Genomic DNA, 14427 nt, shown 5'->3' with positions numbered 1-14427 from the left:
GCTGAAACTGGATCACTTCCTTACACCTTATACAAAAATTAACTCAAGATGGATTAAAGACTTAAATATAAGGCCTAAAACATAAAAACCCTAGAAGAAAACCTAGGCAATATCATTCAAGAAATAGGCATGGGCAAAGACTTCATGACTAAAACACCAAAAGCAATGGTAACAAAAGCCAAAATTAACAAATGGGATCTAATTAAACTAAAGAGATTCTGCACACCAAAAGAAACTATCATTGGAGTGAACAGGCAACCTACAGAATGGGAGAAAATGTTTGCAATCTATCCATCTGACAAAGGGCTAATATCCAGAATCTACAAAGACCTTAAACAAATTTACAAGAAAAAAAACAAACAACCCCATCAAAAAGTGGGCAAAGAATATGAACAGACACTTCTCAAAGGAAGATATTTATGCAGCCAACAGACATATGAAAAAATGCTCATCATCACTGGTCATTAGAGAAATGCAAATCAAAACCACAATGAGATACCACCTCACACCAGTTAGAATGGCGATCATTAAAAAGTCAGGAAACAACAGATGCTGGAGAGGATGTGGAGAAATAGGAACACTTTTACACTGTTGGTGGGACTGTAAACTAGTTCAACCATTGTGGAAGACAGTGTAGCAATTCCTCAGGGATCTAGAACTAGAAATACCATTTGACCCCAGCCATCCCATTACTGGGTATGTACCCAAAGGATTATAAATCATGCTACTATGAAGACACATGCACACGTATGTTTATTATGGCACTATTCACAATAATGAAGACTTGTAACCAATCCAAATGTCCATCAATGATAGACTGGATAAAGAAAATGTGGCACATATACCATGGAATACTATGCAGCCATAAAAAAGGATGAGTTCATGTTCTTTGCAGGGACATGGATGAAGCTGGAAACCATCATTCTCAGCAAACTATCACAAGGACAGAAAACTAAACACCACATGTTCTCACTCATAATTGGCAGTTGGATAATGAGAACACATGGACACAGGGAGGGGAACATCACACACTGGGGCCTATCAGGGGGTGGGGGGAGGGGTAAGGGATAGCATTAGGAGAAATACCTAATGTAATTGATGAGTTGAAGGGTGCAGCAAACCAACATGGCACATGTATACCTATGTAACAAACCTGCACGTTGTGCACATGTACCCCAGAACTTAAAAAAAATTCTTAACAAAATACTTGCAAACAGAATTGAACAATATATGAAAAGAATTTTGCAACATTTATCTCAATGATTCAAGACTAGTTCAATATTCAAAACCCAGTTAATGTAATCGACCATTCTAACAACTCTGACAAGAAAAGTCACGATTACAGTGCTCTTATATAACATAGTTCTAGAAATTCTAGCCAGTACAATAGGCAAGAAAAGGAAATGAAAAGCATACAAAACACAAAGAAATGAAACCATTTCTATTTGCAGATGACATGATTGTCTATGTAGACCATCTCATAGAATTCACAAAAAAAAAGCCTCCTAGAATTTAAAAAGTGAGTTTAGCAAAGCAACATAAGATAACCACTAAAAATATAAATTGTATTTCAATATACTAGCAATGAAAATGTGCACACTGGAAAATGATTCATTTATTTTTGTAATATCATTTAAATTGCTCAAGAAAAGCTTAGCTATAAATCTAACAAAACATGTACAAAATATGTAAAGGACTTGCATTCTGAAAACAACAAAATGATGATGAAAGAAGTCATAGAAGATCTAAATAAATTGAGACATACCATGTTCATTGACTGAAATATTCATATATAGTAAAAGTATGAATTCTCCCACAAATTAATACACAAATCTAACACAATTCTTATCAAAATACCGGCAAGAATTTTTTAAGATTGACAATATTATTCTAAAATTTATATGGAAGGTAAATGAACTAAAAGAGCTTAGGAAATTATAAAAATCTAAAGTAGGAAGAATTTATCTACTTGACTTCAAGACTTATTATACAGCTACAGTAATCACAACTTTGTAGCATTGGTGTAGGGATAGACATAAAAATCAATGAAAAAAATTGGAAAACCAGAAATAGACCCACATAAGTACACCCAATTTTTTTTTGACAATGGTGCAAAAACAATTCAATAGAGAAAAAATCGCCTTTTAAACAAATGGTACTAGAGCAATTGGATATCACAAAGAAAAGAAGGAAAAAGAGGCAGAAAGAGGGGAAGGGATGTAGGGAGAAAGGAAAGAAAGGGAAAAAAGAACAAGGAAGGAAAGAGAGGGAAGGAAGGAAGAAAAGAAAGAAGGAAGGAAGAAAAATACTTGACCTAAGTTTCATCTCTTAATACAAAAACTCAAAATGAATCACAGTAAAAAAGACTAACAATCCAATTAGCAAATGGGTAAATGATATGAAAAGACATTTTTGCCAAATAGAATATACGGATGGCAAATAAGTACATGAAAAGATGTTACACATTTTTAGCCATTAGGAAAATGCAAATTAAAACTACATTGAGGCCAGGTGCGGTGGGTCATGCCTGTAATCCTCAGCACTTTGGAAGGCCAAGGTGGGTGGATCGCTTGAATCCAGGAGTTTGAGGCCAACTCTGGCAACATAGTGAGACCCCTGTCTCTACAAAAATTACAAAAAAATAGCCAGATATGGTGGTGTGTGCATGTATTCCCAGCTGCTTGGGAGGCTTAGGTGGAAGGATCACCTGAGCCAGGGAAGGTGGAGCCTGCAGTGTGCACTGATTGCATCACTGCATTCCAGCCTGAGCAAGAGAGTGAGATCTTGTCTGAAAAAAAAAAAAAAAAGAACAGCACACACTACATTGAGATATAACTAAATATTTATCAGGATGCCTAAAATAAAGCTAAATCATTTATACATTGCTGGTGGGAATGTACCTTGGTAGAGACACTCTAAATAACTACTTTGCCATTTCTTTTCTTTTCTTTTATTATACTTTAAGTTCTAGGGTACATGTGCACAACATGCAGGTTTGTTACATACGTATACATGTGCCATGTTGGTGTGCTGCACCCATTAACTCGTCATTTACATTAGGTATATTTCCTAATGCTATCCCTCCCCCTTCCTCCAAAGCTAAAATGCAATTACCATGACTCAGTAATTACACTCCTGGATTTAACCCAGAAAAATGAAAATTTATGTTCACACAGAAACCTGCCACAGGAATGTTCATAGTTAACCCTAGTCCAAAAATATACACACTATATTATTCCATTCATATAAAATTCTTGAAATGATAAAAGTACAGAAATAGAGAACAGATTAGTAGTTTGGGGGGTTTAAAGGTGGATAGAGGAGGAGAGAGTGGTTGTGGTATAAAAGGGCAACATGATGGATGGATCTTGGTGATAGCAGAAATATTCTATATCTTGACTGTATGAATGTCAAGATATTGTCATATTAGCCTACAGTTTTGCAGGGTGTTACTGTTGGTAGAAACCGAGTAAAGTGTAAATGGATTTTCTTATATCTTATAATTGCATGTAAATTTACAATGATCTCAAAATTGAAAGTGTAATTTTTTTAAAAAAATTATGAAATGGCCAGCAAATGCAACTGTGAACTTGGACTGGACCCTGGATGGAAGCTCAAGCCAAACATCCATCTCTAACAGATATTTGAAGTACATTTGGAGAAATTTAAATATGGGTGTGTATTAGATAATGTTTATTATGTAAGTTAAGTTTTCAAGTATGATAATTATATTATAGTTATGTAGAAAACTCTCCTTGTTCTTAGTTGTATTAGTCCATTTCACACTGCTGATAAAGACATAGCCAAGACTGGACAATTTATGAAAGAAGGAGGTTTATTGGACTTACAGTTCCACATGGCTGGGGAGGCCTCACGATTATGGTAGAAAGCAAGGAGGAACAAGTCACATCTTACATGGATCGCAGCAGGCAAAGAGAGAGCTTGTGCAGGGAAACTCCCATTTTTAAAACCATCAGATCTTATGAGACCCATTCACTATTACAAGAACAGCACAAGAAAGATCCACCCCTATGATTCAATCATCTCCCACCAGGTCCTTCCCATAACACGTGGGAATTATGGGAGTTACAAGATGAGGTTTGGGTAAGGACACAGAGCCAAATCATATCATTCCACCCTTGGCCTCTCCCAAATATCATATCTTCACATTTCAAAACAAATCACGCCTTCCCAATAGTCCCCCTAAGTCTCATCTCATTTCAGTATTAACTCAAAAGTCCACAGTCCAAAGTCTCATCTGAGACAAGGCAAGTCCCTTCACCTATGAGCCTATAAAATCAAAAGCAAGTTAGTTACTTCCTAGGTACAATGGGGGTACAGGCATTGGGTAAACACACCTGTTCCAAATGGGAGAAATTGGCCAAAACAAAAGAGCTAAAGGGCTCATGCAAATCCAAAATCCAGCAGGGCAGTTAAATCTTAAAGCTCCAAAATGATCTCCTTTTTCTCCATGTCTCAAATCCAGGTCACACTGATGCAAGAGGTGGGTACTCATGGTCTTAGGTAGCTCTGCCCCTGTGGCTTTGCAGGGTACAGCCCCTCCCAGCTGCTTTCACAGGCTGGTGTTGAATTTCTGCAGCTTTTCCAGGCAAACAGTGCAAGCTGTCAGTAGATCTACCATTCTGGGGTCTGGAGGACAGTGGCCCTCTTCTCACAGTTCCACTAGGCAGAGCCCCAGTAGGAACTCTATGTGGGGCCTCTGACCCTACATTGCCTTTCCACACTTCCCTAGCAGAAGTTCTCCATGAGGGCCCCACCCCTGCAGCAAAATTCTGCCTGGGCATCCAGGCGTTTCCATACATCTTTCCGAAATCTAGGCAGAGGTTCCCCAACCTCAATTCTTGACTTCTGCACACTCACAGGCTCAACACCACATGGAAGTTGCCAAGGCTTGGGGCTTGCACCCTCTGAAGCCACAGCCCAAGCCATACCTTGGACCCTTTTAGTCATGGCTGGAGCAGCTGAGACACAGGGCACCAAGTCCCAAGACAGCACACAGCACAGGAGCCCTGGGCCAGGCCCACAAAACCACTTTTTCCTCCTAGGCCTCTGGGCCTGTGATGGGAGGGGCTGCCGTGAAGGCCTCTGACATACCCTGGAGATATTTTTTCCATTGCGTTGGGGATTAATATTCGGCTCTTCATTACTTATGCAAATTTCTGCAGCTGGCTTAAATTTCTCCTCAGAAAATGGGATTTTTTTTTCTATTTCATTGTCAGGCAGCAAATTTTCCAAACTTTTATGCTCTGCTTCCCTTATAAAACTGAATTCCTTTAACAGCACACAAGTCACCTCTTGAATGCTTTGCTGCTTAGAAATTTCTTCCACCAGATACCCTAAATCACCTCTCTCAAGTTCAAAGTTCTACAAATCTCTAGGGCAGAGGCAAAATGCATCCAGTTTCTTTGCTAAAACATAACAAAAGTCACCTTTTCTCCAGTTCCCAATAAGCTCCTCATCTCCATCTGATACCACCTCAGCCTGGATTACATTATCCGTATCATTATCAGCATTTTGGTCAAAGCCATTGAACAATTGTCTAGGAAGTTCCAAACTTTCCCACATTCTCCTGTCTTCTTCTGAGCCCTCCAAGCTGTTCCAACCTCTACTTGTTATCCAGTTCCAAAGTCGCTTCCCCATTTTCAGATATCTTTTCAGCAGCACCCACTCTGCTGGTACCAATTTATTGTATTAGTCCATTTTCACACTGCTGATAAAGGCATACTCAAGACTGAGCAATTTACAAAAGAAGGAGGTTTATTGGACTCACAGCTCCACATAGCTGGGGAGGCCTCACAATCATGGTAGATGGAAGGCACATCTCACATGGCAGCAGACAAGAGAAGAGAGTTTGGGCAGGGAGACTCCCATTTTTAAAATCATCATATCTAGTGAGACTCAATCACTATCATGAGAACAGCACGGGAAAGACTTGCCCCCATGACTCAATCATCTTTCACCGGGTTCCTCCCACAACACATGGAAATTGTGGGAGCTGAAAGATGAGATTTGGGCCAGGCACAGTGGTTCAAGCCTGTAATCCCAGCACTTTGGGAGGCTGAGGAGGACAGATCATGTGAGGTCAGGAGTTCGAGACCAGCCTGACCAACATGGAGAAATCCCGTCTCTACCCAAAATGCAAAATTAGCTGGGCGTGGTGGCACGCGCCTGTAGTCCCAGCTACTCAGGAGGCTGAGGCAGGGGAATCACTTGAACCCGGGAGGCGGAGGTTGCAGTGAGCCAAGATTATACCATGGCACTCTAGCCTGGGCAAAAAGAGCAAAACTCCAAATCAAAAAAAAAAAAAAAAAAAAAGATGAGACTTGGGTGGGGACACAGAGCCAAACCATACCATTAGTATAATGAAATATTTAACGATAACATGTAACAATGCCTGCCCCTTACTCTCAAACCATTGAGAAATTATAAACTGGAGAAAGGGAAGTGGGAGGAAAGAAGGAAAGGAAAGCAGCCTCCATAACCAATAGCTATAAACTTTGTCCCACATTTTAAGAGTTAAGATCTCAACTAACAAAGTAATCTTTAATGTCTCACTGGCCTGGACAAACACAGCAATTCCTTTTTACAACACTAATGTTTTATTTTCTTAGATAATGTTTGTAACCCTTTTATATATCTGATATGTTTTACTGCATAGATACTGTAATCTTTTTCAAATACATGTTATCACTACATTTGAATAGCCTTTTTCAGCCAGGCACCACGGCTCATGCCTGTAATCCCAGCACTTTGGGAGGTCGAGGCGGGTGGAACACCTGAGGTCAGGAGTTTGAGACCAGCCTGGCCAACATGGGGAAACCCTGTCTCTTCCAAAAATACAAAACTACAAAAAATTAGCTGGGCGTGGTGACACACGCCTGTAGTCCCAGCTACTCGGGAGGCTGAGACAGGAGAATTGCTTGAACCCAGGAGACGGAGGTTGCAATGAGCCGAGATCATGCCACTGCACTCCAGCCTGGGCAACAGAGCAAGACTTTGTCTAAAAAAAAAAAAAAATTAAAAAATAAATAGCCTTTTTCCAGTTTGTGAACATATGACTCACATTTCCCTCTTGGCTGAATGTCCTTGGGTCTCATCTTCCCCACTGCAATGTCAGCAAGAAAACAAGGTGATTCTTTGAAGTGGCTTTAGATTGCACTCCTGTCAAAAGAAAGCTTGTGATGTTTATGAATTTAGGAACTGTGGGATAGTGGTCCTCAAGCCCTGGTGGGTAAGCTCTTCCTAACTTTCCCAATGTAGTTCTTATATAAACAGCAAGACTATGTTTTAAATTTTTAAATTGGTAATCGATTTAAATTTAAATTCCAATTACGGTGGCTATTTCAGAAAGTAGAGCTGAGTTTCAAAATGGTAAGGAGGAGTTTTTACTTTTTATTTTATAATCTTCTGTAACATGACTATTTTCTCTTGTCTGTGAATTTGAATTTCTTTTTAAAGTTGTGGGTGTGGGTTGGTGGGAGGGCGTGGAGGGGCTATGTTCATTTGGTTTTAAAGACAATACTCAATCTTAGAATCCTGGAGAGAATAAATAGGATGATACCAAGAGCCAGAAGGAACACAAATTGATACCTTTCTGGGAAGTCATTTGTAACAGGAGTCATAAATATTCACAGCCTTTGGCCTACCAATTTCCCTTGAAGGAATCCTTCTTAAAGTAATCATTTAAAATGCTGACAAAGATTCATGCAAAAAAAAGTTCATTGTCATATTATAAATGCAAAGGTAGAAGAAATAACCTAATGTTTAACCTTAGAGGAATAGTTAATTTGTTATAAGTGCAGTTGTATAGATAGGAAACTGTACATTCTTTAATATTATCCTGAAACATTTGATCACAAATAAAAATGCTTGATGTATTTGAAGTAAATATGAGTGACTTTAAGAGCAATGCAACTAAAGCTGTTGAATTTCAGTTTCCAACTGTGTTCCAATTTCTAATATTTTATTTCCTCTCTGGAATATGATTTTTGGCACTTCCCTACCTTAGTTTTGAGGGATTTCCCATCAGAAAACACACCTGTCTGGTCATGGCTAAAATTATTTGTTGCCCATTGATTTCTAATATTGACCCTTTATATCCCTAACTTACTGATGCAGAAAACAACAAAAAAATTTAAATGGTCCTTAATAAATGCCTTAAGAAAAAATTACCACCATTATCACCCTCAAATAACCATTTTAGAAATCTTCCAATGGGCATATATCAAATCTTCAATGGACATTATTTATTTTACATAATCGATATCCCCTACAGAATCTCCTTCAGGAAAGTAGTAGCATTAGCTCATTCCGAACACGAACATTACTTGGTTATAAGAAAGCGAACACTCTCATGTTGTTTGTTAAAGCAATGTTCTACTTAGTAAATCCACAAAGAAATCTGTTTTGTTCCGGCAGGAATTGGGATGAAAGTGACTTTTTGGTGGATGCATTCTGCAAGTTCAATTTGAAATCGAAAGTCATTTTCTTCTTAATAATCACAAGATATTAACAACCACACCATATGAGAGAGGCAAATGTGGGTAAAGACTGCAGGAGTCTGGAATATGTGTCCTACTATATGCAAAAGAAAACGAAAAGGTATGATAGCATTAACAAAACACACTCAAACACACACACACTTACACAAACCTTCCATTTCCTTTTATAGTAAAGCCATTTGTAATTTACCTAATTTTGTCATTCTAATAAACCTCGTTGTAGGCTGACTCTACTCTAAAAAAATTGTATATTCCCCCCACCCCAAAACATTTGCATTTAGTTGTTTGGAACAAAATCCACATTCTTCTATAGAAACAATGTTATAAATTGGGGTTAGTTCTCCAGTCAGCCTCACAAGAGACAATTTGGTTCATACTGTATCTAAAATGTTTGCAATGAAAATATGCAATTATTGAAAATAATACTGTTGCATAAAGGACATTATTTCAACTACATTGTGGACAATTCAAGAAAACTAATGGTGATTTAGTGTCGTTTTTGGGAAATCATATCACACATTCGAATCAGGAACACTGGAAACAAGTATCCTGTTTTTCCCACCAAGTTCAAACCTCAGTTTGGGACACTTCCTCCTGTTCTGCCTCAGATTCTCTGCTTTTGCTGCTGCCGCGAGAGCCTCCACACCTAGCAACCATCAGCAACATACAAAAACCAGGCTTTTAAATTCAGGCACTTCCTAAACGATAAACCTCCAATTGTTTCAAAATACAGATAAACCAAAAGCTTAAATATATGTTTTTGGGCCGGGCACAGTGGTTCACACCTGTAATTCCAGCAGTAAGTAGCAAAGTCAAACAAAGGCACATGCTCCAACATAGATAAATATTTATCAGGTGAACATGTTAAGCAATGATATTGAAAGGACATGTAGGCATCCTTTTGCTTTATTTCAGGTTTCGGGTGATTTTAGTAATTTTTAAAAATGTGTCCAGAAGGGAAGGTACAAAGAGAATTCATAAGGTATTACTTACTTCGGTGAATTAATCTGACCTTTAGCTCAGTTCAAAAACTGATTTTGCCGGCCGGGCGCGGTGGCTCACGCCTGTAATCCCAGCACTTTGGAAGGCTGAGGAGGGTGGATCACGAGGTCAGGAGATGGAGACCATCCTGGCTAACACGGTGAAACTCCGTCTCTACTAAAAATACAAAAAATTCTCCGGGCGTGGTGGCGGGCGCCTGTAGTCCCAGCTACTCCGGAGGCTGAGGCAGGCGAATGACGTCAGCCCAGGAGGCGGAGCTTGCAGCGAGAGGAGATCGCAACACTGCACTCCAGCCTGGGTGACAGAGCGAGACTCTGTCTCAAAAAAAAACAAAACGCAACACTGATTTTTACCACACCATGTGCCTGGGCACTAACTCGGCTAACAAGAAACATATAGGCAAATCAGACAAAAGCAATTCATTTGCATTAAAACTATAATTCACAAGTAGATCAGATACTTAACATCCTCCGGCTGGTACATTTTTTCCCTCAAGGAAAGCAGTTAATTGGGTGAATTTATCATCTCAACATTGCTTGATGAACAGTGGCAAAATTAAGAACAAAACTGGCTCCAGTGCAGTGGATATGTGCCCACCTTCCCATTTCTTCAAAATTAAGAAAAAAAATAAACTCATTCCTTTATCCAAGAGCGGGAAAAATGAGTGTGGCCACAAAAAAAGCCTAGGTTTTTTATTGGGATTTGGGGAAGACAATGGAGAAGGAGGGCACATATTTGTACTCCTTGCTAGTAGATAGGCTTTACCAAGGAAAACTCATTGTCTTGGAAATTTTGGAGAACTTTTGTAGATTTCAATGTGATTTCTTAAACTAAACTTCTGCCTCCTAGTGGCTCAGACTCTGCTTCTAGCCTGGACAGTCGACAACCAAAGGTGCATCTCCAAAGCCTGCCATTACTGTGCACAGTCTCCCCAGGAGTCTCCCTGCAAACATCCACATGTCCACATCCCTTCCCTTCCCTCTTTGTCACCCCCTCCCACTGCCCTGCCCCTCCACTTCTCAACACCTCCTCCCTCCACTGCTCTGAGCACTTTCCCTCATGTTGACGGAGTACGGTAGTGGGGAGGATGGAGAAGAGGGTGGAATGGTGGGGGCTGCCGAGAAACTTAGGACACTTGGAGTGTATTTTAAGGCCAGAATCTTGTATTCAGAAATAACCCTTCATGTGCTCCTTTGGCTTCATTAACTGCTGTTAGCAATTGTAAAATCATTTAACAACTCAAAGATTATGACATCAGGCCATCTCCAAAATGCCTGCCTTCGAAAATGGGCAACCAGGGGGAGATTTTGATCCAAGGCACCTCGTCTTCCAAACAGCTGCCACACTAGATCTCTGACCTTGCCTAGGTCCCATCATATCGAATTCCTCTTTCCCCTTTTAATTAACTCATTCTTTCTTGGTCTATACTTTCATAAAAGGTTAGCGTATCTACGTTCTTATTCTTGCTTCTGGCACAGGAAAGATTCTGACTCTCAGGTGTTTTTGTCCAGATTGCATGTATCAGGCTGCATTTCTTCTCTGAACACATAGTCTCCCCAGGTTGTGTCACCTCCTTAAAACTAGCTGGGCACAGACACCTTCTGGAAAGTTTTGTGTCCCCTCAGGAGTATGCCCACTCTGATCTGAAGCCTGCTGCTTTAGTTCCTTCTCCCTGCCTCAACCACACTGACTTTAAGGCTCTGGATTATAAATTCAGCTTATTTCAGCTTTAGGGCTTTTGCAATAGGTGTTCCCTCTGCATGGACCACTCTGCTTAAAGATCTTTGCATGCAGAAACCATCACTCAGGTTTTTAGTTTAAATCTCTCCTTCACAGATGAGTGGTGAGTGAGGGAACGAAGCTGCATCTGTTATTTACGGCTGCTCCCCAACCTCACATTACTGCCTGAGCTCCACCTCCTGCCAGATCAGCTGTGGCATTAGATTCTCACAAGAGCACAAACCCTTTTGTGAACTGCATATGTGAGGGATCTAGGTTGCACACTCCTTATGAGAATTTAATGCCTGATGATCTGTCACTGTCTCTCATCACCCCCATATGGGACTGTCTAGTTGCAGGAAAACAAGCTCAGAAATCCCACTGATTCTACATTATGGTGAGTTGTATAATTATTTCATTATATAGTACAATGTAATGATAATAGAAATAAAGTGCACAATAAATGTAATGTACTTGAATCAACCCAAAACCATTCCCCTGCCCCACTCTGCTCTGTAGAAAAACTGTCTTGCATAAATCCAGTCCCTGGTTCCAAAATGTTTGGGGACTGCTGTACTGCTGTATCTCCTGGGCTAAGAAGAGTGCCTAACACATTCTATTAATTGTCTATTGCTGTGTACCAAATTACCCAAACTTTAGAGCTTAAGACAACATTTATTATATCACAGTTTTTGTAGGTTCCAGCTTAGGGTCCCTCGTGAGATTGCAGTCAAGATGTCATTTGATGGCTTGACTGGGGCTGGAAGATCCACTTCCAGGATGACTCACTCACAAGGCTTTGGCAGAAAGCCTCAGCAATCATCTGGCTATTGGCAAGAGGGCTCAGTTGCTCAGCAGTCTTTCTAAAGGGCTACTTGGGTGTCCTCAGGACAGGGCAGGGGTTTTCCCTCATAGCAAATAAGAGAGAGCAAGACCGAAGCTGCAATGTCTTCTACAGCCCAGTCTAGGGAGGCACATTCTGTCATTTCCACAATATCCTGTTTGATATGGTTTGGCTGTGTCCCCACCCAAATCTCATCTTGAATTGTAGCTCCCCTAATTTCCACGTGTTGTGGGAGGGACCCAGTGGGAGATAATTGAATCACGGGGGCAGTTTCCCCCATACTGTTCTTGTAGTAGTGAATAAGTCTGACAAGATCTGATAGTTTTATAAAGGGAAACCCCCTTCACTTAGATCTCATTCTCTCTCTTGTCTGCTGCCATGTAAGACATGCCTTTTGCCTTCCATCATGATTGTGAGGCTTCCCCAGTCATGTGGAACTGTGAGTCCATTAAACCTCTTTTACTTTATAAATTACCCAGTCTCAGGTATGTCTTTATCAGCTGTGTGAGAACAGACTAATATACTGTTACATGAGGCAGCCCTATGTATTGTTGAAGCAAACTACACATGGGCATAAATACCATCTTCAAGGCAGGCTGCCACACACACTTATAATGGTTCTTCAATAAGTGTATTTTGAGTTAATAAATTGTGTCATAATTTTATAATCCAACTTGTAGAGAGCCATCTTATTTCCAAATATTTGGGGAAGTTTTACCTTCCCAGCTCTACTTTCAGCTGTGTAAAAGTATATCCTATTTCATTTTTCAAATAGGATGTGAGAAACAGCAACCCAGGAATGATATTGTCTTAGTTCAATTTGTGCTACTATAACAGCATAAACACTGACTGGGTAATTTATAATGAACAGAAATTTACTGGCTTAGTTCTGGAGGCTGGGAAGTCCAAACTCAAGGGGCTGGTATCTTGCAAGAGCCTTCTTGCTGTGTCATCCTATGGTGGAAGGGCAAAGAGAAGGCAAGAGAGAAAGAAAGAGATGGAGAGAAAGACGGGGCCAGACCAAACTTGTCCCTTTATAAGGAACCTACTCCCAGAATAACGAATTCACTCACATGATAATGGCATTGATCCATTCATGAAGAGTGTCCTTCCATGACCCAAATACCTCTCATTAGGTCCCACCTCCCAAAACCACCACATTGGGGATCGAGTTTCCAACGCATGAAATTTAGGGGACGCATTGAAACTATAGAAGATATGGAGACTATCTTTTTATTCATATTTGATTTACTTATAAGAACAAGTGAACAAAATATTTTAAATTATTAGGTTGGTACAAAAGTAATTGGCATTTTTTCCATTAAAAGTAAAGGCAGAAACCACAATTATATTTGCACCAATCTAATAGCAGCTTTTCAGGAAACCTGATCATTGTGGTTGCTACATATAGGTAACTTTACTAATAGGAATATTCAAATCTTTCCATCTGCGTACGACTTCCTAGTTTGCAAGGTATCTTTCCATATGACCTCATTTGAACTCATATAACAGCTCTGAAAAGAAGACAGGATAGATTTCATTACAACTCTATAGATAAGGACATCTGACCAGGTCCCAATTTCAATGAGAGGCAGAAACAGGAGTAGAACTTTGGCTTTCTTATTTCTAGTATCAGGAAAGAATTCAAGAAAGAACTGTGCATAAAGTAGGCTTAGCTATGCAGCAGAAAAGACAATCCCAATATCTCAATGGCTTAGAATAACAGGCATTTGTTTCTTGCGCTCGTAAGCCCAACGCAGGTGGGTTGACTTTCCAAGACAACTGCCCTTCATACATCAACCGAGTTATACATCTCTTCCCTCTTGTAGCTGCCCTTTGCTCCTTGGTTGCACACAGGGAAAAGAGTCTTGCAATGAAAATAAAACGCTTTGACCTAGGAATGATATGCATCCTTCTTGTCATAGCTCACAGGCCAGAACTAGTCACGTGGCCCTGCCTGAGTGCAAAGGGAAATGGTATTTGTAAGTTTCCTGTGTGCCCAAGGCATGGACGAGCACTAAAACTCTCTCCTATATTGAATAAATTGGATTTGAAGAAGTAGGAAAAGGCCCCTTGAGGGCACTTATGAAAATGATGTAAAGAAACATACACAGAATACCTCATCTTTTTGAAAACCTGGTGCTGGGGTCTCTCACAATAGATTTTTATTATTTTATCCTGACAAAAGCCTGGTAAAGTAGACATTATCCCCTTTTTTATGGTTTTTGGTCATTGTAATTCATGGAAGTTATGTAATCTGCCCCAGAGCTCACATTAAGAAGTGGAGGGAACTCTGATTCTCTTGCTCTTCCTTTTCTCCAGCTCTCAATTTCATATAAT

The sequence above is a fragment of the Nomascus leucogenys genome, chromosome 15, assembly GCF_006542625.1.
Source record: "Nomascus leucogenys isolate Asia chromosome 15, Asia_NLE_v1, whole genome shotgun sequence".
Classification (NCBI taxonomy): Eukaryota; Metazoa; Chordata; class Mammalia; order Primates; family Hylobatidae; genus Nomascus; species Nomascus leucogenys.
The sequence above is the reverse complement of the archived record's forward strand: the minus strand, read 5'-3'. Positions refer to the sequence as shown.